This window comes from Heterodontus francisci, chromosome 17 (assembly GCF_036365525.1).
Source record: "Heterodontus francisci isolate sHetFra1 chromosome 17, sHetFra1.hap1, whole genome shotgun sequence".
NCBI classification, from domain to species: Eukaryota; Metazoa; Chordata; class Chondrichthyes; order Heterodontiformes; family Heterodontidae; genus Heterodontus; species Heterodontus francisci.
The window spans coordinates 81,753,938-81,780,258 of NC_090387.1; the positions used below are offsets into that span (position 1 = coordinate 81,753,938).

General features: G+C 47.5%; 1 protein-coding gene across 3 annotated transcripts in view; it reads left to right on the top strand.

Moving 5' to 3' along the window:
• Window positions 1-26,321, top strand: part of LOC137379093 (RNA-binding Raly-like protein) — an 831,538-nt gene that overhangs the window by 620,114 nt on the left and 185,103 nt on the right. The gene's annotated exons all lie outside the window — the stretch shown is intronic.

A 26,321-nucleotide genomic window follows, 5' to 3' on the forward strand; every position in this document is an offset into this window, starting at 1 on the left:
CAATTCTCACTCTGGCCTCTTCCGAATTCCCTGTCAACCTCACTCTGACCACTTTCCAATTCCCTGTCGTTCTCACTCTGAACTCTACCCAATTCTGTCATTCTCATTCCGACCTCATCCCAATTCTGTCATTCTCACTCTGGCCTCTTCCCAATTCCGTCATTCTCACTCTGGCCTCTTCCAAATTCCCTGTTATTCTCACTCTGACCTCTTCCCAATTCCCTGTCTTTCTCACTCTGGCCTCTTCCGAATTCCCTATCATTCTCACTCTGACCTATTCACAATTCCCTGTCATTTTCACTCTGAACTCTTCCCAATTCCGTCATTCTCACTCTGGCCTCTTCCCAATTCCCTATCAACCTCACTCTGACCTCTTTCTGATTCCCTGTCATTCTCACTCTGTCCTCTCCCCAATTCCCTGTCATTCACACTCTGGCCCATTCCCAATTCCCTGTCATTCTCACTCTGACCTCTTCCCAATTCTGTCATTCTCACTCTGACCTCTTCCCAATTCCCTGTCATTCTCACTCTGGACCATTCCCAATTCATTGTCATTCTCACTCTGACCTCTTCCCAATTCCTTCATTCTCACTCTGACCTCTTCCCGATTCCGTCATTCTCACTCTGGCCTCTTCCCAATTCCCTGTCAACCTCACTCTGACCTCTTCACAATTCCCTGTCAATCACATTCTGACTTCTTCCCAATTCCCTGTCATTCTAATTTTGACCTCATCCCAATTCCGTCATTCTCACTCTGGCCTCTTCCCAATTCCCTGTCATTCTCACTCTGACCTCTTCCCAATTCTGTCATTCTCATTCTGACCTCATCCCAATTCTGTCATTCTCACTCTGACCGTTTCCCAATTCCCTGTCAACCTCACTCTGACCTCTTCCCAATTCTGTCATTCTCACTCTGGCCTCTTCCCAATTCCCTATCATTCTCCCTCTGACCTCTTCCCGATTCCGTCATTCTCACTCTGGCCTCTTCCCAATTCCCTGTCAACCTCACTCTGACCTCTTCACAATTCCCTGTCAATCACATTCTGACTTCTTCCCAATTCCCTGTCATTCTAATTCTGACCTCATCCCAATTCCGTCATTCTCACTCTGGCCTCTTCCCAATTCCCTGTCATTCTCACTCTGACCGTTTCCCAATTCCCTGTCATTCTCACTCTGGCCCGTTCCCAATTCCCTGTCATTCTTACGCTGACCTCTTCCCAATTCCCTATCATTGTCACACTGACCTCTTCCCAATTCCATCATTCTCACTCTGACCTCTTCTCAATTCCGTCATTCTCTGTCTGACCTCTTCCCAATTCCCTGTCAATCACATTCTGACTTCTTCCCAATTCCCTTTCATTCTCACGCTGATCTCTTCCCAATTCCCTGTCATTCTCACTCTAACCTCTTCCCAATTCCCTGTCATTCTCACTCTGACCTCTTCCCAATTCCTTGTCATTCTCACTCTAACCTCGTCCCAATTCCCTCTCATTCTAATTCTGACCTCATCCCAATTCCCTGTCTTTCTCACTCTGGCTTCTTCCTAATTCCCTGTCATTCTCACTCTGACCTTGTCCCAATTCCCTGTGATTCTCACTCTGACCTCTACCCTATTCCGTCATTCTCATTCTGACCTCATCCCAATTCTGTCATTCTCACTCTGGCCTCTTCCCAATTCCCTATCATTCTCACTCTGACCTATTCCCAATTCCCTGTCATTTTCACTCTGAACTCGTCCCAATTCCGCCATTCTCACTCTGGCCTCTTCCCAATTCCCTGTCTACCTCACTCTGACCTCTTTCTAATTCCCTGTCATTCTCACTCTGTCCTCTTCCCAATTCCCTGTCAAGCTCACTCTGACCTCTTCCCAATTCCCTGTCATTCTCACTCTGACCTCTTCCCAATTCCTTGTCATTCTCACTCTGACCTTGTCCCAATTCCCTGTCATTCTCACTCTGGCCTCTTCCCAATTCCGTCATTCTCACTCTGGCCTCTTCCCAATTCCCTGTCAACCTCACTCTGACCTCTTTCTGATTCCCTGTCATTCTCACTCTGTCCTCTCCCCAATTCCCTGTCATTCACACTCTGACCTCTTCCCAATTCCCTGTCATTCTCACTCTGGCCCATTCCCAATTCCCTGTCATTCTCACTCTGACCTCTTCCCAATTCTGTCATTCTCACTCTGACCTCTTCCCAATTCCCTGTCATTCTCACTCTGGCCCATTCCCAGTTCCCTGTCATTCTCACTCTGACCTCCTCCCAATTCCTTCATTCTCACTCTGACCTCTTCCCTATTCCGTCATTCTCACTCTGGCCTCTTCCCAATTCCCTGTCAACCTCACTCTGACCTCTTCAGAATTCCCTGTCAATCACATTCTGACTTCTTCCCAATTCCCTGTCATTCTAATTCTCACCTCATCCCAATTCCGTCATTCTCTCTCTGGCCTCTTCCCAATTCTGTCATTCTCATTCTGACCTCATCCCAATTCTGTCATTCTCACTCTGACCGTTTCCCAATTCCCTGTCAACCTCACTCTGACCTCTTCCCAATTCCGTCATTCTCACTCTGACCTCTTCCCAATTCCCTGTCAATCATATTCTGACTTCTTCCCAATTCCCTGTCATTCTCACTCTTACCTCTTCCCAATTCCCTGTCATTCTCACTCTGGCCCTTTCACAATTCCCTGTCATTGTCACGCTGACCTCTTCCCAATTCCCTATCATTGTCACACTGACCTCTTCCCAATTCCATCATTCTCACTGACCTCTTCTCAATTCCGTCATTCTCTGTCTGACCTCTTCCCAATTCCCTGTCAATCACATTCTGACTTCTTCCCAATTCCCTGTCATTCTCACTCTGATCTCTTCCCAATTCCCTGTCATTCTCACTGTGACCTCTTCCCAATTCCTTGTCATTCTCACTCCAACCTCGTCCCAATTCCCTCTCATTCTAATTCTGACCTCATCCCAATTCCGTCATTCTCACTCTGGCCTCTTCCGAATTCCCTGTCAACCTTACTCTGACCACTTTCCAATTTCCTGTCATTCTCACTCTGACCTCTTCCCAATTCTGTCATTCTCATTCCGACCTCATCCCAATTCTGTCATTCTCACTCTGGCCTCTTCCCAATTCCCTGTCATTCTCACTCTGGCCTCTTCCAAATTCCCTGTTATTCTCACTCTGACCTCTTCCCAATTCCCTGTCTTTCTCACTCTGGCCTCTTCCTAATTCCCTATCATTCTCACTCTGAACTATTCCCAATTCCCTGTCATTTTCACTCTGAACTCTTCCCAATTCCGTAATTCTCACTCTGGCCTCTTCCCAATTCCCTTTCAACCTCACTCTGACCTCTTCACAATTCCCTGTCAATCACATTCTGACTTCTTCCCAATTCCCTGTCATTCTAATTCTGACCTCATCCCAATTCCGTCATTCTCACTCTGGCCTCTTCCCAATTCCGTCATTCTTACTCTGGCCTCTTCCTAATTCCCTGTCAACCTCACTCTGACCTCTTTCTAATTCCCTGTCATTCTCACTCTGTCCTCTTCCCAATTCCCTGTCAACCTCACTCTGACCTCTTCCCAATTCCCTGTCAATCACATTCTGACCTTGTCCCAATTCCCTGTCATTCTCACTCTGGCCTCTTCCCAATTCCGTCATTCTCACTCTGGCCTCTTCCCAATTCCGTCATTCTCACTCTGGCCTCTTCCCAATTCCCTTTCATTCACACTCTGACCTCTTTCTGATTCCCTGTCATTCTCACTCTGTCCTTTCCCCAATTCCCTTTCATTCACACTCTGACCTCTTCCCAATTCCCTGTCATTCTCAGTCTGGCCCATTCCCAATTCCCTGTCATTCTCACTCTGACCTCTTCCCAATTCTGTCATTCTCACTCTGAACTCTTCCCAATTCCCTGTCATTCTCACTCTGGTCCGTTCCTAATTCCCTGTCATTCTCACTCTGACCTCTTCCCAATTCCTTCATTCTCACTCTGACCTCTTCCCTATTCCGTCATTCTCTCTCTGGCCTCTTCCCAATTCCCTGTCAACCTCACTCTGACCTCTTCACAATTCCCTGTCAATCACATTCTGACTTCTTCCCAATTCCCTGTCATTCTCACTGTGACCTCATCCCAATTCCCTGTCATTCTCACTCTGGCCTGTTCCCAATTCCCTGTCATTCTCACTCTGACCTCTTCCTAATCCTTATCATTCTCCCACTGACCTCTTCCCAATTCCATCATTCTCACTCTGACCTCTTCCCAATTCCGTCACTCTCACTCTGATCTCTACCCTATTCCGTCATTCTCCCTCTGGCCTCTTCCCAATTCCCTATCATTCTGCCACTGACCTCTTCCCAATTCCATCATTCTCACTCTGACCTCTTCCTAATTCCGTCATTCTCACTCTGACCTTTTCCCAATTCCCTGTCAATCACATTCTGACTTCTTCCCTATTCCCAGTCATTCACACTCTGACCTCTTCCCAATTCCCTGTCATTCTCACTCTGGCCCATTCCCAATTCCCTGTCATTCTCACTCTGACCTCTTCCCAATTCCCTTTCATTCTCACTCTGACCTCTTCCCAATTCCCTGTCATTCTCACTTTGACCTCTTCCCAATTCCCTTTCATTCTCACTCTGATCTCGTCCCAATTCCCTGTCATTCTAATTCTGACCTCATCCCAATTCTGTCATTCTCACTCTGGCCTCTTCCCAACTCCCTGTCAATCTCACTCTGACCTCTTCCCAATTCCCTGTCATTCTCACTCTGGTTGTTCCCAATTCCCTGTCATTCTCACTCTGACCTCTTCCTAATCCCTGTCATTCTCACTCTGACCTTCCCAATTCCGTCATTCTCACTCTGACCTCTTCCCAATTCCGTCAATCTCACCCTGGCTTCTTCCCAATTCCCTATCATTCTCACTCTGACCTCTTCCCAATGCCCTGTCATTCTCACTCTGGCCTCTTCCCAATTCTGTCATTCTCACTCTGACATCTTCCCAATTCCCTGTCATTCTCACTCTGACCTCTTCCCAATTCCCCATCAATCTCACTCTGACCTCTTCCCAAGTCCCTGTCAATCTCACTCTGACCTCTTCCCAATTCCCTGTCATTCTCACTTTGACCTCTTCCCAATTTCTTGTCATTCTCACTCTGATCTCGTCCCAATTCCCTGTCATTCTAATTCTGACCTCATCCCAATTCTGTCATTCTCACTCTGGCCTCTTCCCAACTCCCTGTCAATCTCACTCTGACCTCATGCAAAACTCTGCCGCCCGCATCCCATTCTGTACTAACCCCTTACTCGCTACATCCATCGGTTCCCTATTCCCGCAATGCGTCACATTCAATACCCCTTTCCTCATCTATAAATTCCTCCTTGGTCTAGTCTCTCCCTACCTCTGCAGTCTCCTCCAGCTTCACTCCTTCAACTCTGCATCCTTCCTATCCACTGCCCTCTTCCACCCACAGATCCATCCTCAGTTACATATCCATCAGCCCTAATGGTGCCACACTGCGAACACTCTCCTTGTGCCAACACCCTGCAATTAGCCTGGGCATGGATTAGGTAACAGTTAGGCTGTTGCAGTGACCCACTGCCTTTCGCCTTGCTCCCTGAAAGGGTAATTAGCCCCCTATCATCAAACAGGTCATGATCATAACCACTGGAAAAAACAACAAAGGGAACTGAAATAAGAGTAAAGAAAGAAATTGCATTTATATCGTGCCATATATGAACTCAGGACACCCCAAAGTGTTTCACACCCAATAAAGTACTTTTGAAGTGTAGTCACTGTTGTAATCTAGGGCGGATGCAGTTAAATGCAGTTTCAACCACTGCTTAAAATTGTTCTTCAGGGTGCAAGATGTCAGCAGTGTGTGTCCCCTGGCCCCGACCTTCCTTTACCTTTGTACAGGACATCTTTGCAGTTTCCAAGTTACTGACAAAAAGGGATTTCCTGCAATGTTTCGAGTTATAAAGCAGAATTAGTGAAGGACCTTGAAACCTTTCTTCCTGGTCTCTGTTTTACCAACATGGTCTTTTGAAATCTCCTCCTTCTTTCCGGCTAACCTGCAAATAAGTTCGTCCTCATCCCCGTTCTTCACTTCGCTGAATTGAAAGCCTGTCACAGTCATCAACTCCAACTCATTATTTCCCAGGACCTCAAAACTGCTTTCCTCCTTCAACCTTTCCTTTCTAAAATTTTCATCCTTTTAAAATCCAAGGTCGGTCCCACCTAATCATCACTCTGTGATCTGCCTACTACTCTTTACAACCTTGGTTGTTGATCTGCACTGCCGTCTGAGACTCAACTGAAATGAAGCGTTCCCAGTAACCTTTGAATTAATGAGGACTTTGGTGTTGTAAGTTTTCTTACATAAATATCCCTGATGTTGTCAAAAGAGTTCAGCAGACAGTTCTGTCTCTGAAAGGAACTGCTTTTCAGTCTCGGAGTATTATACAATCCTTCATTGCTAAAAGAGCAGCAAGTGTATCACCAATCCATATAAACTGGAAGGTTCAGGTTTGATTAGTGGGGAAAGTCTTCGCTCGAGTCGCTCTGAACAGGCTCCAGAAGCTGGCCGAGCGCGTCTACCCTGAGGCACAGTGTGGCTTTCGTGCAGAGAGATCGACCGTTGACATGCTGTTCTCCCTTCGTCAGATACAGGAGAAATGCCGCAAACAACAGATGCCCCTCTACATTGCTTTCATTGATCTCACCAAAGCCTTTGACCTCATCAGCAAACGTGGTCTCTTCAGACTACTAGAAAGGATCGGATGCCCACCAAAGCTACTAAGTATCATCACCTCATTCCATGACCATATGAAAGGCACAATTCAACATGGTGGCTCCTCATCAGAGCCCTTTCCTATCCTGAGTGGCATGAAACAGGGCTGTGTTCTCGCACCCACACTTTTTGGGATTTTCTTCTCCCTGCTGCTTTCATGTGCGTTCAAGTCCTCTGAAGAAGGAATTTTCCTCCACACAAGATCAGGGGGCAGGTTGTTCAACCTTGCCCATCTAAGAGTGAAGTCCAAAGTACGGAAAGTCCTCATCAGGGAACTCCTCTTTGCTGACAATGCTGCTTTAACATCTCACACTGAAGAGTGCCTGCAGAGTCTCATCGACAGGTTTGCGGCTGCCTGCAATGAATTTGGCCTAACCATCAGCCTCAAGAAAACGAACATCATGGGGCAGAACGTCAGAAATGCTCCATCCATCAATATTGGCGACCACGCTCTGGAAGTGGTTTAAGAGTTCACCTACCTAGGCTCAACTATCACCAGTAACCTGTCTCTAGATGCAGAAATCAACAAGTGCATGGGAAAGGCTTCCTCTGCTATGTCCAGACTGGCCAAGAGAGTGTGGAAAAATGGCACACTGACACGGAACACAAAAGTCCGAGTGTATCAAGCCTGTGTCCTCAGTACCTTGCTCTATGGCAGCGAGGCCTGGACAACGTATGCCAGCCAAGAGCGACGTCTCAATTCATTCCATCTTCGCTGCCTCCGGAGAATACTTGGCATCAGGTGGCAGGACCGCATCTCCAACACAGAAGTCCTTGAGGCGGCCAACATCCCCAGCTTGTACACACTACTGAGTCAGCGGCGCTTGAGATGGCTTGGCCATGTGAGCCGCATGGAAGATGGCAGGATCCCCAAAGACACATTGTACAGCGAGCTCGCCACTGGTATCAGACCCACCGGCCGTCCATGTCTCCGCTTTAAAGACGTCTGCAAACGCGACATGAAATCCTGTGACATTGATCACAAGTCGTGGGAGTCAGTTGCCAGCGTTCGCCAGAGCTGGCGGGCAGCCATAAACACAGGGCTAAATTGTGGCGAGTCGAAGAGACTTAGTAGTTGGCAGGAAAAAAGACAGAGGCGCAAGGGGAGAGCCAACTGTGTAACAGCCCCGACAAACAAATTTCTCTGCAGCACCTGTGGAAGAGCCTGTCACTCTAGAGTTGGCCTTTATAGCCACTCCAGGCGCTGCTTCACAAACCACTGACCATCTCCAGGCGCGTATCCATTGTCTCTCGAGATAAGGAGGCCCAAAAGAATCAGGACTTTGGTGTTGTAAGTTTTCTTACATAAATATCCCTGATGTTGTCAAAAGAGTTCAGCAGACAGTTCTGTCTCTGAAAGGAACTGCTTTTCAGTCTCGGAGTATTATACAATCCTTCATTGCTAAAAGAGCAGCAAGTGTATCACCAATCCATATAAACTGGAAGGTTCCAGGTTTGATTAGGGTCTGTGCTGAATGAACCAATATCAGCCACAATGACATTCATTGCATCACAATTGGCTTCAACACCCCATGGAAGAGAAAAAACTTTTTTCCCAAAATATACTTTATTCATAAAAATTTGTAAAAAATACAATACAAAACACTTCAAAACAGCACCAAGTCAACATGCCATGTATATTTTGCAACAAACCCATATGTTCTGGACACAGTTCGAGGGGTTTCCCATGGATCCAGCCCCTCAGTTCACCTTGGTGGGGGGGACCTTACACAGTGGTCTTTCCCCATTGAGCCTTTGCCATGGCTGCCCCAAGCTTTAGTGTGCCCCTTAGCACGTAGTCCTGGACCTTGGAATGTGCCAGTCTGCAACACTCAGTCGTGGACAACTCTTTGTGCTGGAAGACCAGCAAGTTTCAGGCAGATCAAATGGCATCTTTCACCGAATTGATAGTCCTCCAGCAGCAGTTGATGTTTATCTCGGTGTGCATCCCTGGGAACAGCCCGAAGAGGACAGACTCCTGTGTTACAGAGCTGCTTGGAATTAACCTCGACAAAAACCACTGCATCTCTTTCCACACCTGCTTTGCAAAGACACATTCCAGAAGGAGGTGGGCAACTGATTCTTCCCCACCAGAGCCACCACGGGGGCATTGTGTGGAGGGGGTGAGACTTCGGGCGTGCAGGAAGGATCTGACGGGGAGGGCTCTTCTCACCACCAGCCAAGCTACATCTTGGTGCTTGTTTGAAAGTTCTGGTGATGAGGCATTCCGCCAAATGACTTTGGCAGTCTGCTCGGGGAACCATCCGACAGGATCCACCATCTCCTTTTCCCGTAGGGTCTTGATGACATTCCGTGCAGACCACTGCCTGATGGATTGGTGGTCAAAGCTGCTTTTCCACAGAAACTTTTCCACGAAGGATAGGTGGTACGGCACGGTCCAACTGGATGGAGCGTTCCGCGGCAATGTGACCAGGCCCATCCTTCACAACACCGGGGACAGATAGAACCTCAGCACGTAGTGACACTTGGAGTTTGCGTACTGGGGGTCGACGCACAGCTTGATGCAGCCGCACACGAAGGTGGTCATCAGGATGAGGGCGATGTTGGGTACATTTTTCCCACCCTTATCCAGAGGTTTGAACATCGTGTCCCTCCAGACCCGGTCCATTTTAGATCCCCAGATGAAGCGGAAAATGGCTTGGGTGACCGCCACGGGGTGTGGGGTATGGGCCAGACCTGCGCCACGTACAGCAACAACGTGAGCGCTTCGCACCTGATGACCAGGTTCTTACCCACAATGGAGAGAGATCGCTGCCCCCACATGTTCAGTTTATGGTGTACCCTGGCTACTCGCTCCTTCCAGGCCAGCCCTTCCAAACCATATCCCCAGCACCTTCAGGTAGTTTGACCTGACGGGGAAGGGGACAAAGGATTGGTCAGCCCAGTTCCCAAAGAACATGGCCTCGCTCTTGCCGTGGTTAACTTTGGCTCCCGAGGCCAGTTCAAACTAGTCGCAGATGCTCATCAGTCTGTGCACGGACAGCGGGTCCGAGCAGAAGACGACGACATCATCCATGTACAGGGAGGTTTTGACCTGAGTGCCTCCACTGCCTGGGATTGTCACCCCTCTTTTGCTCGCATCCTTCCTAATAGACTCAGCAAAGGGTTCAATACAGCTAACAAACAAGACTGGGGAGAGAGGACAGCCCTGTCTGACTCCAGATTTGATCGGGAAACTTTCCGATTCCCACCCATTGATTGAGACTGCGCTACTGATGTTTGTGTAGAGCAGTTTGATCCAATTGCAGATTCCCTCCCCAAACCCCATTTTGGAAAGCACATCCATCATGTAGGTGTGCGATATCCTTTCAAAAGCCTTCTCCTGATCCAGGCTGATGAGGCAGGTGTCCACCCTCCTGTCCCGTACATCGGCGATCGTATCCCTGAGTAGTGCGGGACTATGAGAGATCTTCCTACCGGGTACAGTGCAGGTCTGGTCAGGGTGAATCACCAACTGCAGAGCAGACTTGACCCAACTGGCTATGACTTTGGACAGAATCTTGTAGTCTACATTGAGCAGTGAGATGGGCCGCCAATTTCTGATTTCTGCCCTCTCCTCCTTCCGCTTGTAAATGAGGGTGATGATGCCTTTTCTCATGGATTCTGACATGTTGCCGGCCAGGAGCATACTCTCGTATACTTCCAGCAGGTCCGAGCCGACCCAGTCCCCAGGGCTGAATACAACTCAATCGGTAAGCCATCGCTTCTGGGAGTTTTACTCGTCTCGAAGGACTTGACGGCCTTTGTCATCTCATCCAGAGTTAGTGGCTTGTCCAGTCTCTCCCTCATGCTGTCATCTAAGACCTCTGTGATGGATGACAGGAAGGACTGGGAGGCTCTGTTGCCTGTGGGCTTCATGTCATACAGCCCAGCATAAAATGATTTGCTGATCCTTAGTATGTCGGACTGCGAAGACGTTACCGAGTTATCCTCTCCCTTCAGGCTTCTGATCACAGAGCTCTCCGTGTACCTTTTGGAAGAAGTAACACGAGCACGTCTCATCCTGCTCAACGGAGCGGACTCTGGACTGGAAGATGATCTTGGAGGTCTCCCTGGCAAAGAGCGAGGCCCGCTGGCTCTTCACCTCATGGAGATCCTCCTTGACCTCAACCCCCATCGATTGCAGCCGGAGCAGATTTTGCATACTTTTCTGGAGTCGGGACATTTCTCTCTGTCTCTCTCTCGCCCTCTGAACACCTTTGTGGATGAAGAACCTCTTGATGTTCTCCTTGCTCGTCTCCCACCAGTGAACTGGAGACTCAAAGAGGGGTTTCACGGTCTTCCAACCTTTGTAATCCCTTTTGAGTTCCTCAACGTTCTCTGGGGTTAGCAGTGTAGCATTGAGCTTCCATGTCCCCCTGCCAACCTGCTGGTCATCCTGTAAGTGACAGTTGGCCAGTAAGAGGCAATGGTCAGAGAAGAACACCGGCTTGAAGTCGGTGGATCCGACCGTGACAGCACGGGACACAAACAGGAAGTCAATCCTGGAACGGGCAGACCCGTCCGATCTTGACCATGTGTATCTACACTGCGCTCCGTCTGCAGGTTTGCTGAAGACGTCGTGCAGTTTGGCATCTTTAACTGTTTCCATTAGGAATCTGGATGTAGCGTCCAGTTTGCTGTCGTCACTGCCGGATCGTCCAGCTGCATCGATGATGCAGTTGAAGTCACCGTCTAGAATGACTGGCCTGGACATCGCCAGCAGCTGTGGGAGCTGCTGGAAGACAGTCAGCCGCTCGCTGCATTGTACCAGGGCATACACGTTGATCAACCGGAGCGGAGCATTGTTGTACATTACATCTGCTATGAGGAGGCGACTGCCCACCACCTCCTTAACTTCAGAGATGGCGAAGTTACCTCCCCGCAGCAGAATACCCAGGCCGGAGGAACAGGAATCATTACCCCCTGACCAGATCGATGGCCCATGGGACCACCATCACAACCATTGCCTGTAGGTGCTGAGGTGTGGTATTCCACACTCCTGCAGAAACAGTAGGTCGGTTTTGACCTTGGTGAGGTAGTCCAAGGTTGAAACACATTGCGTAGTAGATTTAATGCTACGTATATTAATCGAAGCAATCTCTATATCCATTTTTAAGTTAGTTGTTGCTTCCCATACCAGTTGTCCTTGCTAGTCCCAGTCAGTCGGGATGTTCCTGCAAACCCATAGTGTACGCAAGCTGTTTCACGATCATTGGGCTCAGAAACCCCTCCTGGTTTTTCATGCAGGGTTTGTTCCACTGGGGTGGCATCGGGGTCGGTGGGGGTCTTGTAGGCAGCAAGGATTGGGCTGTCCTCTCCTGTTCCCATCTGTTCCTCCTCGAAAACATCACTGCTCCCAGCTTCTCGGAGCTGAGGTGCGCCAAACGTGTCGTTGCTCTCGGTGTTCCGGAGCTGGGATGCGATGGGCATGTCACTAGGTTTGGCGCTTTGGGGTTGGGGCATGCCGGGCCCATCACAGCTTCCAGTGCCCGGGGGCTGGGAGGCTTTATCTTCCAGCTCCTTTGAGTTCTGCTGCCTCTTTTGAAGGTGCCGTCATTCCAGCACTTGCTCGTCCAGTGAGGAGGAGCTGTTGTAGTCTGTCTCAGACGGTAGTCTCCTCTTGCCACTGGTTTGGGTGGTGGCCTGTTCCGTTTTTGGAGGTTTTTTCTTTGTGGTTTTTCTTTGTATCACTTGCCACTGACCTGTTTGTCCTTCTGCTGCCTCCTCCTCCATTGATTCTGTCTGTGGAGGAGGGGTTTCCGGGCACAGGGTAGGTGCTGGGTTGCTGGTTTCAGCTGCCTCCCCTTTCTTCTCCTTCTCAGGTAGACTTTCCTCGCTGCGGAGAGGGTTGCTTCTCTCCTTCCCAGCACCAGACGTATTCATTATTCCTTCTCCCGGCCTTTCCTTGGACCTTGCCGCCTGAGCATAACTGAGGCAGCGTTTGGGGCAGGTTTTGTAGAGATGGCCTGCCGCACCGCACAAGTTGCAACACTTAATCTGCTTACAGTCCTTGGTCTGATAGCCTTCCTCCTTGCAGTTCTTGCCAACAACCATGCTGCAGTCAGCTGCCATGTGACCAGATTTGCCACAGGTACGACAAACTCTGGGCTGCCCTGCATAGACCAAGAAGCCTCGACTTGCCCCGATAGCGAAGCTGGAGGGAGGGTGGATGGTGGCTCTGTTGGTATTGACCTTCAAGGTCACCTTGACCTGCCGCTTGCTGGTCCAAATCCCAAAGGGGTCCTTGACATCAGTGCTGCTGCCGGCCACCTTGACGCACCTGGCGAGAAAGGTGAGTACATCCACCACCGGAACATGGGGATTGTAGAGGTGAATCGTCACCACCCGGTCCCGTTGTGACGGCAATGTGAAGAGTGGCTCCACTGTGAGGATCGACAGCGGTGCCTGGTTTCCCTTCACCTTGAGCACCTTCAGGAACTTGATGCATCCCGCCACATTCTTGAACGTCACATCGAAATATCCACTGCTGGGGACGTCCTGCAGACAGAAGATGTCCATAGCGTGGAATCCACACCAATCAATGAGGATTTTCTTGATGAAGAAGGTACGGTCAACACCTCCTTCCTTATCCTTCACCACCACCCGAACGGTGTTACACACTCCCTGGCCTGAAGCTGCAGAATTGGTTCCAGCCATTTTACTCAAAGCATACCTGGGACAGGATCAAAGGCCACTGATCATGGTCTCGCCCCTGCCAGGTAAAAACATCTGTCTACTGAGACTGCCTAGCAAACATACAGAAGTGTAGATGATGTGTGAGGACAGGATTTGGCTCTGCGGTGATGCCTTTCATGGTCAAACAGCCGACCAATACAGATTCACCCTTGAAGAAGGATTACTCGGATGAGGAACCAGCAGCCTACCAGATCCCATCGGAGTTTTATTTGATCAGGAATCAGTGCTTTCAGGGCATGCATGAAAACTGTAGATTGCAGAGAAAAATAATCAGGCGCTAGAAATGTGCCCATGAAAAGCAGTCGCTAACTAGCCTGCTCAGCTCCCAATATGGTGGACAGGAAGGCCTCCATAATTCTTCCCACTCCCTCACCATCTCCTTTTGTCTCTGCCAAGCAGCTATCTGGCTCCCTTCTCTTTGGCTTCAGCTCTATGCAACTTGCTGGCTCTATGGAACTGAATATCGGGGGTAGGGGTGCTTTGGGTCTCCTTATTAATTTATGGGAATCATACCCTGCAAACCATCACCACCTCACCACCTCCGGAACGCTCCAAAATGGGCACTCCCGCATTTTCAGGCCCAGATTTTAAAACAAATCAGAGCAATGGGCAATTGATTCTTGTTCATGATTGATTAGTTATAGCAGGAATCCATTAACACGGACCTTTCTTTGTGACATACATCGTCAGACTACAGTAGACTGCATTCCAGCAGAAGCAGGATCATCTGACAGTGTCACAGATGTACTCATATGCCTCAGTGAGCAATGTAAGTTCAGTACCACATGCACCCTCACTTTGCCAGAACATCTACATAACAGAAATATTATGTTCGCCTCTAAAAAAAGATGGCAGAACAGGTGGGGGAACGGCACTATTTATATAACCCCTGGGAAGTGAGTTTTTAGAAAGCAAGTTGAATTCCTGGCAAGCCCTCCTGAAACAACTCACCCATTCCCCTCGGGCCTTTGCAATGAGAAATATTTCTTTGCCTGGGAGGTATTTTCATGCTTTTGTTCCCCCTTCCCCACCCTGCCACCCAAACACCAAGTCTAGCCTGACAGGAGTCAACAATTTACACAGGACTTGATCTCTCTGTGTGCAATATATATCTGTTATTGAGACTGATAAATGCTGCAATTTCGAATCTAATATGCAGGCAATCAATCTGGCCAGTGTTATACCTGCGATAAACATTGAATTCAGCAGCAAACTCCAAGCTGACGACAGAACTTAAAATTTAAGGCCAATTTAAAAATACAGTCATTGTAGCGCATCAGTCAATTTGCATGGGGATCCTGACCGATAAACAACAGCAAGACTGAGCTTATTGTTTCCATGACCTCGCCATTGATTCCTTCCCCCTCCATGTCTACTGTCTTAGGTTGACCCAGACGTGTTTGCAGCCGTGGCATCCTATTTGATCCCAAGCTGAGCTTCAGACCCCATATCCCCTTACCACAAGAACAACCTACCTCCATGTCTGTAAAATCACATGTCTCCATCCCAGTCTCAGCCCATTTCAAACTCATCCAAAGCTCTACTGCCCATGTCCTATCCCACACCAAGTCCTGATCACTCATTCCCCTATTGCTCATTAACCTACATTGGCTTCCACTCCCCCAACAGTTCAAATTTAAAATTATTTTTGTCTTCAAATCACCTCATGACCTCAACCCTCCCTATCACTCTAACTCTCTTCAGCCTTTCAGCCTTCTGAGAACTCTGCATTCTCCAACTTCAGTCTTGTGCATCCCCCGCTCAGTTCACCCCATTATTATCATCTGTCTAGGCCCCATGCTTTCTATTTCCCTCCTTAAACCTCTCTGCCTCTCTCTCCTCCTTCTTAAGATTTTTCTTTAAACCAGTCTCTTCAATTAAATGTGTGGCCAACCCTCTTAATATCTCCTTCTTTGTCTTGCCATTGACTATTATCTGATTACGTAGATTGGGATGGTTCTCTGTTAAGGGCGCTATATAAATCCTTGCTGTTGTTGCTGATATTATGCTCTCTGGCCTAGGGTGTTGAGGCACATACTGCTGCCCTGTGTAAGATCAGCTAATCCAGTGCAGACTGTTTGTATGTACCAAAGTCACAAACAACATTTCCTACAGAACCTTTTTGACTTCTGTGCAGTGTTTGATGCTCTCAAACCCAGCACCTCTGTTGTCCAGCTCCATGTAACTGCCCTCGATTGGGTCCACTCCTGTCTATCCAAATGTAGCCACAGCATCTGTAGCACTAACTTCTCTTCCCACTCCCTCGATGTCTCCTTTTGGGTCTGCCAAGCATCTATCCTTGGCTCCCTTCTCTTCGTCATCTACATGCTACCATCCAAAAACACAAGGTCAGCTAAGTTGATGACACCATTTCTTCACCACACCTTTCAACCACTCACTTGTCTCTGTGTTGTCAGACTGCGTCTCTGGCATCCAGTCTTGGAAGAGTCTTAACTCCGACTTAACATTGCAAAGAACAAAACCATCATCCCCAGCCCTACTCAAACGTCATTCTCAACCTGAACCAGACTGCTTGCAACCATGATGTCCTGTTTGACCCTGAGATGAACTTCTGACTGTGTACAATTTCCATCACAAGGACTGAATAATTCTGCTTCCACAACATTGCCCAAGTCCAAAGCTACCTCAGACTCCCTGCTGCTGAAACACTTACACTTTTGGCAAATCTAGACTGAATTACTGCAATGCCCAGCTAGCTGACCTCCCTATTTCCATCTTCCGCATAAACTCGAAACTCTGCATATTTCCTTTCCTGCGCTAAGCTGCTCACCCATCATTGTGAAGCGACATTTTGCTCCCTGTCCCTTAATACCTCAAGTTTCAATTCTTTTCTTCATTTTTAAATCCTTCCATTCCCTTGCCACATACCTCTTTATATTCTGCTCTCTGAGTTCTCCGTCCAGACTCTTGCACAGCTTTTACCCACCTGGGTCCTATTCTCCTGAAACCCTTCCACCTCTGCAACCCTCTCTCCACCTTTAAAAGCCTGAAATCTCCTGTCACTTTTCCTAATCTTTCGTTTCCCGACTAGGTCGGACAGAACTTCAGTCTAACAAATGTTACAATCTACCTGTTACCCACACAACCTCTGTGAAGCACCTTGGGCCATTTTTAATGTAAATGACGCTACCTAAATGGGGGTTGTTGTCTGGCTTGCTGCTACGTTGGGCAGGTCATTTACCCATGCAGCCCTCATGAGCTTCTTCTTTTTAAAAAAAATTGATTCTTCAGAGTGAAAGCAATAAAGTGAAATGTAGTCATGTTGCACAACTTGCAAAGACTAAAGGGAACCCCAGTGGTCTCACAGTATTTTTATCAAACTGTCCCAGAGGCCACAAGCAATGTATAAAAATCTAGATTGCAGCCGTGGGACTTTACTCCACAAGTGAGAAGCTCCTTAGTGATGAATAATAGGACTAAGGTGCAAAATAATCAGCATACTAACACAAAAGGGAGCTGAATACAAATCAGAAAGTCACAAGAAATCCAATCTGAGCGAACGTCTATTTGTCTTGATTGAACTGCTTCTATTGCATGTAATCTTCACTCATTGAGTGTGACACAGCTGTGAAGTGCTGTAGATTTCGCACAGAGGGCTTTATTTTACCAGCTGGGAGTTGGGAGGGGAGGAGGGGGGTTCCTGTAAAATGACGAGGGCTGGCAGGGGATAGAGTACCCGTCCTCTTTGTGCCGCCATGCCATCTTGCCAGTGGCGGGGGATGTGGAGGACAGCCCTCATGCCCACAGGTCAATTGAGTCACAAAGTAGCCAATTAAGGGCCTCTTTCCACCGCCACTGGCATTTTACCACTGTGTGGGGAGACCACCTGGTAAACCCTGGCAGCTGCCCTGTGTGCTTGGGGTGGGGGGTGGGGGGGGGCCTCCTATTCAGGCACTCTGTGGCCCACGGAGGGGCTCTCCAGCAGCAATGGCTTCCCCTGCAGCAACCTCCATTCCCCCCCCACCCCCACCCCACTGCCCTCACCAATCACCAGCCCCCACAATTGGGCCTGCCTTACTGGGCCTGGCACCCCCAGACCCCAATTACCTGGTTGGGAGGTCTGCTTGCTTCCACGGCGTCCTCTTCTTCCAGGCACAGTCCCAGGAGTTGCCACTGCTCACAGTAGTGCTTCTGAGACTGCCGAGCTGCTGGCCCTCCATTAGGCTGGCAGCCCCTGGGGGCAGGGTATGGGGGTGGGGGGGGGGGGTCCTTTAAAGGGAAAAGAGTGCTGATGGAAACTAATTAATTGCCGGATGGCCGAAAAATTCGGCAGGGGTCCCACAAACAACCAAGGCAGTGTTGCCTTCAACTTTCAGGCCCATTGTCGGGGCCCTTGCTGCACTAAGAAGATTCTGGCCAAAGAGAAGCTTGCAGTATCAGTCGGTTAATGTCATGTTTAAGGAATTTCTCCAACTCTCAAAGTAATGCCATCAATGAAAGCGTTAATGTACTGTCATCTTTCCCTTTGTCCACTCCTGTATCCAGTCACAGTACTCAGCTTCCTGGGGGAAGGTGATAATACAAGTCAGTAAGGTAGTACACTTTGGGAATCTGATGCTTCATTCACCTTTTCAAACATCCATACCCCAGGATGTGGGCGTCAATGGCAAGGCCAGAATTTATTGCGCATCCCTAATTATTCTGAGAAGGTATATACGAACATTTGAATTAGGAGCAGGAGTAGATCACTCAACTCTTCGAGCCTGCTCCTCCGTTCAATCAGTTCATGGCTGAACTGATTACTCCACAGTTCCACCTACCCCTGATAACCCTTCACCACCTTGCTGATCAGGAATCTATCTACCTCTGCCTTAAAAATATTCAAAGAGGAAGAAATTCCAAAGACTCACGACCCTCTGAGAGAAAAGTTTTCTCCTCATCTCTGTCTTAAATGGGCGACCCCTTATTTTTAAACAGAGACCCCTAGTTCGAGATTCTCCCACAAGGGGAAACATCCTTTCCACATCCACCCTGTCAAGACCCCTTAGGATCTTATATGTTTCAATCAAGTCACCTCTAACTCTTCTAAATTCCAGCAAATACAAGCTTAGCCTGTCCAATCTTTCTTCGTAAGACAGGCCAACCATTCCAGGTATAAGTCTATTAAACCTTCTCTGAACTGCCTCCAATGCATTTACAGCCTTCCTTAAATACTCCAGATGTGGTCTCATAACTGCCCTGTATAGCTGAAGCATAACCTCCCTACTTTTGTATTCAATTCCCCTCACAATAAACAATAACATTCTATTAGCTTTCCTAATTACTTGCTGTACCTGCATACTAACCTTTTGCGATTCATGCACTAGGACACCCAGATCCCTCTGCATCTCAGAGCTCTGCAATCTCTCACCATTTAGATAATATGCTTCTTTTTTTATTCTTCCTGCCAAAGTGGACAATTTCACATTTTCCCACATGATACTGTATTTGTCAGATCTTTGCCCACTCACTTAACCTATCTATATCTCTTTGTAGCCTCCTTATGTCCTCTTCACAAGTGATTCTGTGTCGCCTTCTGAAATCGCTACAGTCCATATCCTTCTTAGCATTTTGGTACAACTGGGTGGCAGGCTAGACCACTTTAGGGAGACATTAAGAGTCAACCACACTGGAGTGGGACTGAAGTCAGATGTAGGATGGAAGATTTAATTCTGTAAAGGTCATTAGTGAACCAGTTAGGTTTTTACAATAATCCATAGAAGGGATTATTCGCAAAAATGAGAGCACATGGAATTGCAGGTAACCTTGTGACTTGTGTTGGTAATTACTTGGAAGGTAGGAGACTGACAGTAGAACTAAAAGGAACATTCTCTGATTGTCAGGCTGTGACAAGTGGTGTTCCTCAGGGATCTGAACTGGGCCTTTCTCTATTGATGATTAGTTGAAGAAATAGAAAGCTTTCAGCTGCAGTGTCAGCTGTGGCTCAGTGGGTTGCACTCTCACTTTGAGTCAGAAGGTTGTGGGTTCAGAGCCTTGATCCAGGCTGACACTCCAGTGCAGTACTGATGCTACACTGTTGGACATTTTTTTTTATTCCTTCATGGGATGTGGGTGTCGCTGGCAAGGCCAGCATTTGTTGCCCATCCCTAATTGCCCTTGAACAATTGAGTGTCTTTGCTAGCCCATTTCAGAGGGCAGTTAAGAGTCAGCATATTGCTGTGGGTCTGGAGTCACATGTCGACCAGACCAGGTAAGGACAGCAGATTTCCTTCCCCCAAGGACATTAGTGAACCAGATGGGTTTTTACAACAATCGATGATAGTTTCATGGCACCATTACTGAGACTAGTTTTCAATTCCAGACTTTTTATGAATTAATCGAATTTAAATTCCAGCAGCTGCTGTGGTAGGATTCGAACCCGTGTCCCCAGGGCATTAGCCTGGACCTCTGGATTGCTAATTCAGTGACATTACCACGACGCCATCACCTCCCCCATCTTTTGGGTGAGATGTTAAACTGAGGACCAGTCTGCCCTTTTAGGTGGATGTAAAAGTTCCCACAGTACCATTTGAAGAGCAGGACAGTAGTCCTGGTGTCCTAGCCAATAGTTCCCAGCAACATCACCAAAAACAGATGATCTAGTCATTATCACATTGATGTTTGTGGGAGCTTGCTGTGTGCAAATTGACTGCTGTGTTTCCTACATTACAACAGTGACTACACATCAAAAATACTTCATTTACTGTGAAACACTTTGGGACATCCTGAGGTTGTCCATGCTGCTATATAATGCAAATAATTCTTCTAGATGACAATAAGTTAGGATGTACAATAAGATATATAGATGGAAGGATGGTGTTAAATGCATATAGACAGACTAAGTTAGTGGCAAAACTGTGGCAGATGGAGATCAACATGGGGAAATGTATGGTTTGAATCCAAAAAAGAGAAACTGGAATCTTTTCTTAATGGTGAGAGACTAGTAACTGTGGAGGAAGTAAGAGATTTAGGTGTTGAGATACAAAATCATTAAAAGCTAGTGCACAGTTACAAAAAGGCTCATGGAATGATGGGCTTTATTTCAAGGTGGGTTAGTAGAATACAAATGTGAGAAAGTTATACTTCAGTTGTACAGAGCCATCTGAACTCCCATGTTCTGTTTTGGGCACCAGACATCAGGAAAGACATATTATCCTTGGGAAGGGGTACAGTGCAGATTCACCAGAACGATACTGGGCTTAAAGGGTTAACTTATGAGGACAGTTAGCATAAACTTGGCTTGTAGTCCCTTGTGATTAGAAGGTTGAGGGGTGATCTAATCGAGGTATCCTAAATGTTAGAGGGATTTGATAAGGGAGAAACAAATTCCACTATTGGGCAATCCAGAACAAGGGAGCGCATTCTTAAAGTTAGAGCTGAGATATACAGGAGCAAAATCAAGAAGCACTTTTTTTTACCCTGGAAATCTGGAAATATTTTCTGCCAAAAGGCCGTAGCTGTGGGGTTCAAAGAACAAAGAACAGTACAGCACAGGAACAGGCCATTCGGCCCTCCAAGCCTGCGCAGAAAAGTGAAAGTTTCAAGCGAAAGTTTTAAGACTGAGATTGATAGATTTTTGATATGCAATTGATAATCAATAGATATGAGATAAATGGAGTTGAAGTACAGATCAGCCATGATCTAATTGAACAATGGAATAGGCTGAAGGGGCTATATGGCCCACATCTTTTCTGATACTTCCTATGTATTCCAGTAATGGCACTGAACTTGAACAGCTATTGATGGTGGCCCTGTAATCTACTAATAATCAGCTACGTAGACCATAGAGAGAGAATCATTTATAGAATCAAAGAATCTTACAACACAGAAGGCGATCGTTTGGCCCATCATGCTTGTGCTAGGTCTTTAATACAGCTGTCCAATTTAGTCCCACACCACAGCATTTTTTCTCCATAACTCTGCAAATTGGTCCTCTTCAAATATATGTCCAACTGTCCTTTGAAAGTTCCCACGGAATCTGATTCTACCATCCTTTCAGGTAGTGCGTTCCAAAAATTCTCCTCATTTTCCCACGAGTTCTTATGTCAATTATTTCAAATCAGTGCCCAAGGGTTACCAGCCCACTTGCCAGAGGACACACTTTCTCCCTCCTTGCTTTGTCAAAACCTCTCATAATTTTGAAGCCCTCAATTATGTTTCCCCTTAACCTTCTCTGCTCTGAGAACAATCCAGGCTTCTCCAGTTTCTCCACATAACTGAAGTCCCTTATCCCTGGTACCATCCTGGTAAATCTCCTCAGTACCCTCTCCAGAGTTGGGACATCCTTCCTAAAGTGTGGTGCCCAGAATTATACACAGTAGTCTAGCTGTGGCCTAACCAGTGATTTGTAAAGGTTTAGCATGACTTCCTTGTTTTTCTACTCATTGCCCCTATTTACAAAATATCCCATGTGTTCCTTAACCACCTTCGACTTGCCCTGCCACCTTCAAAGGCTTGTGAAAAAGGACTCCCAGGTCCCTTTGTTCTTGTACACTCCGCACCCCACCCCCCCCCGCAACCCACCATTTAGATGATACTGCCTCTCCATGCTGTTCCTTCCAAAATGCAGGACTTCACACTTGTTACAAGTGTTGTATTTCTCTTTCTCCCCCACCTCTATGTGACATCCTTTGGTTGGAGAGGGAAGTGCTCTGTGTAAGGGACTCCTCACCTGCCCTATGCCATGATCCTTCCCAGTATTCTCGGTGGACCTGTCAGAAGTGGGACGAGTGCAGCAATTTCAGCTTTTTGCTACTGGATATAATAGCTATTAGGACTTGCTTGTGTGCAACAGAACCTGAGGTATTTGCCAAATAGCTCTGTCATACTTGAGGGAACCAAGGGATTGCACTCAGATATGGATAGAAACTCAGTCGAACAAATGTTACAAACGTTAATAAATCATAAATCATATATTGACATGCACAATTGCCTTAAGACCAGAAACTCTTGCTGACAGATACAGAATTCGTGCTGCTGATATAGAAATGGTATGTTTTTTTGACCTTTTAATATGCCGTGTACTTAAAAATATACATATTTTCCCCTGATTTCTCTCCTCCTCTCCTGAAATCACTTGCTGATGTACAATTCCACCAGCACCAACAGTCCTTGGTGGCTTGTCCAAATGAGAGTTTTTGATACTCCGTGTCAGCAGTGTGAAGTACAACAAAACCCAATCTTTTCTTGTGACACACACACACACACACACACACACAGAGTGCTGAATTTTAGGGCCCTCCTGAGGCAGGTTTGGAGGTGGTGGGGGGGGCCCATAGAATCGTGATGGATGGTTGGGCGCAGGGCCTGTCACCACCCCGTCGCCAAGCGATTTTGCCAGGGGTGGGATAGGCTGACGATGGCCCTCCGTGCAAAGGCCAATTGAGGCCCCTAAGTGACCTATTAACAGCCATTTAAGGGCCTCTTCCCACTGCCGCTGGGATCTAACCAGTGATGGGGCGAGGGGCATGCCTCTACCACACAGGTAGGGCACCTTATAAAACAAAGCGTACTCTCTGTGGGCTTGGGGGAGAATCCCTCCTCCGTGGGCAATCTGTGACCCACAGAGTACCCTCGGCAGCAAAACATCCACCTCCATGGAACCCCCCCCTCCCCCGGACTTAATGCCCACCCTCTCACCCCCTTGCCCTTGCCTTCCAGACTCCTCCAGCAACCCCCCTCACTTACCTGAGGTCCAGGTCTCCAGTGCTGGGCCTGGGTCTAAGGCCTTTGCAGTACCGGGAATGGCCACTCCTCCCAGTGGTACTGCCGATACTGCTGAGCTGCCGGCCCTGATTGGCCGTTCTTGGAGGCAGGTTCCCTGTCTTTCATAGAGCCATAGAGTTATACAGCATAAAATCAGACCCTTCGGCCCATCATGTCCGTGCCGGCCATCAAACACCTATCTATTCTAATCCCATTTTCCAGCACTTGGCCCGTAGCCTTATATGCTATGGCGTTTCAAGTGCTCATCTAAATACTTCTTAAATGTTGTGAGGGTTCCTGCCTCTACCACCCTTTTCAGGCAGTGTGTTCCAGATTCTAACCACCCTCTGGGTGAAAATATTTTTCCTCAAATCCCCTCTAAAGCTCCTGCTCCTTACCTTAAATCTGTGCTCCCTGGTTAATGACACCTCCGCTAAGGGAGAAAGTTTCTTCCTATCGACCCTATCTATGCCCCTCATAATTTTGTGTACCTCAATCAGGTCCCCCCTCAGCCTTCTCTGCTCTAAGGAAAACAACCCTAGCCTATCCAGTCTCTCTTCATAGCTGAAATGCTCCAGTCCAGGCAACATCCTGGTGAATCTCCACTGCACCCTCTCCAGTGCAATCACATCCTTCCTATAGTGTGGTGCCCAGAACTGTACACAGTACTCCAGCTGTGGCCTAACTAGCGTTTTATACAGCTCCATCATAACTTCCCTGCTTTTATATTCTATGCCTTGGCTAATAAAGGCAAGATCCCATATGCCTTCCTAACCACCTTATCTACCTGTGCTGCTGCCTTCAGTGATCTATGGACAAGTGCACCAAGGTCCCTCTGACCCTCTGTACTTCCTAAAGTCCAACCATCCATTGTATATTCCCTTGCCTTGTTAGTCCTCCCAAAATGCATCACCTCTCACTTCTCAGGATTAAATTCCATTTGCCACTGCTCTGCCCATCTTACCAGCCCATCTATATCGTCCTGTAATCTAAGGCTTTCCTCCCCTCTATTTACAACACCACCAATTTTCATGTCATCTGTGAACTTACTGATCATACCTCCTATATTCATGTCTAAATCATTAATGTACACTACAAACAGCAAGGGTCCAAGCACTGATCCCTGTGGTACACCACTGGTCACAGGCTTCCACTCGCAAAAATAACCCTCGACCATCATCCTCAGCCTCCTGCCACTAAGCCAGTTTTGCATCCAATTTGCCAAATTACCCAGGAATCCCATGGGCTCTGACAAGGGACAAAAATCCCAGCACCAGAAACTTTGCCTCCGGAACAACGGAGGATCACGCCGGGGCGGCTGGCGTTCGGCGGGGGGGACGGGTGGGGGGGAGCGCGAAAAGGCTAAAGCAGCGTTTCTCCACCTTTTCAGACCGGCGCCGGGAGTCCTGCCACCCCCACAAGATCCCTGCCAGACACACGCACACTCTTCCCAGCTATAGTCACTGGATAACAATAAAAAAAGGAAAGACTTGCATTTATATAGCGCCTTTCACAACCTCAGGACATCTCAAAGCACTTTACAGCCAATTAAATACTTTTGAAGTGTAGTCATTGTTGTAATGTAGGAAATGCGATAGCCAGTTTGCACACAGTAAGATTCCACAAACAGCAATGTAATAATGACCAGATAATCTGTTTTTGTGATGTTGGTTGAAGGATAAATACTGGCCAGGACACCAGGGAGAACTCCCCTGCTCTTCTTCCAAATAGTGCCTTGGGATCATTTACATTCACCTGAGAGGGCAGGCGGGGCCTCAGTTCAACATTTCATATGAAAAGCAGCACCTCTGGTACTGCAGCACTCCCTCAGTACTGCACTGGAGTGTCAGCTTTGATTTTTATGCTGAAGTCCTGGAGTGAAACCTGAATCCACAATCTTCTGACTCAGAGCTGAGAGTGCTACCAACTGAGCTATGGCTTACACCAAATCAAAAATGGAGGCTGTTTGGTTTCTCATTCCCTACTCCAAGCATGCTGAGGCAAGTTGTCCTACCCCCTGTTGCTCTCCTGGATGAGATTAGTTAACTCAGCACAGACTGAACATTGAAGCTGACACCTTCCTGATATGTATGGCTAAGCAGTTCACCAAAGGTATTTACATACCAACCTATGATGAACCCCCTTTACGAGTGGGCTTCATATTCTCTCCCTGGAGCACAAGGTGTTCCTAAGGATCATATCACTATCAGAGCAACATTTGCCCTTGAGCTTGTTCCATCTTTCTATGAGATCATGGATGATCTGTTATCAGCTCCATTGTCCTGGCCCCTCTTCATATCCTTGAGCCCTTTGTCTAAAGAAAATCTATCAGTCTCAGTCTTGAAAATTTCAGTTGACCCAATATCTGCACTCTCTAGGGGGAGAGAGTTCCAGATTTCCACAGAGCACAAGAACTGCTGGAACTCACTCCAACTCACAACTGGTGATTATCGGTCAGACATCTTGGTATTTCTCACTTAAGGTACCTTTTCATTCCTTTTAATTTGCAGCAAAAACTTGTCAGGTTTTCTCTTCAGATTTGTTTAAAAATGAATGGTATGGCTAATAAGCTTGATCCTGGGTCCTTACATTCTGTGTGGTCGCCCAACAGTGGGACAAAATCTGCTGGAAAAAAACTGAGCCCCCAACAGTCCTAGTTAGAATTCACAAAGCAGACAGGATGAATCTGTCTATGTGTAGATTGTTCACTTTCACACAGCTCTTGCTATAGAGACAATAAGGTAACACCGAAGTCATTGGAGGCAACTACTTTTTTCTATATATATAATATCTATATAGAGTAGCTGCTCCTCCGTGGAGGGTGTACCATGTTCTAGTCTCTGCTGTGCCATCAAACCCTGGTGAGCGGTGGTTCAGAACGGTGGACCTTCGAGTACCTCAGTCATTCAGAGGCTCCCACAAAGACCCCTGGTAGCTGACTGGGTGAGGAGAGATACAGACCAGCCATGATCTAAATGAATGGCAGAGCAGGCTCGAGGGGCCAAATGACCTACTCCTGTTCCTCACAAGCGAGTTGTCTCAACTGGTATTTGCCACCAGCAGTTCAAGCCTTGATGGTAATGGTAACAAACAGCAATGGACTGACTATCAGCTGTTGTGTATA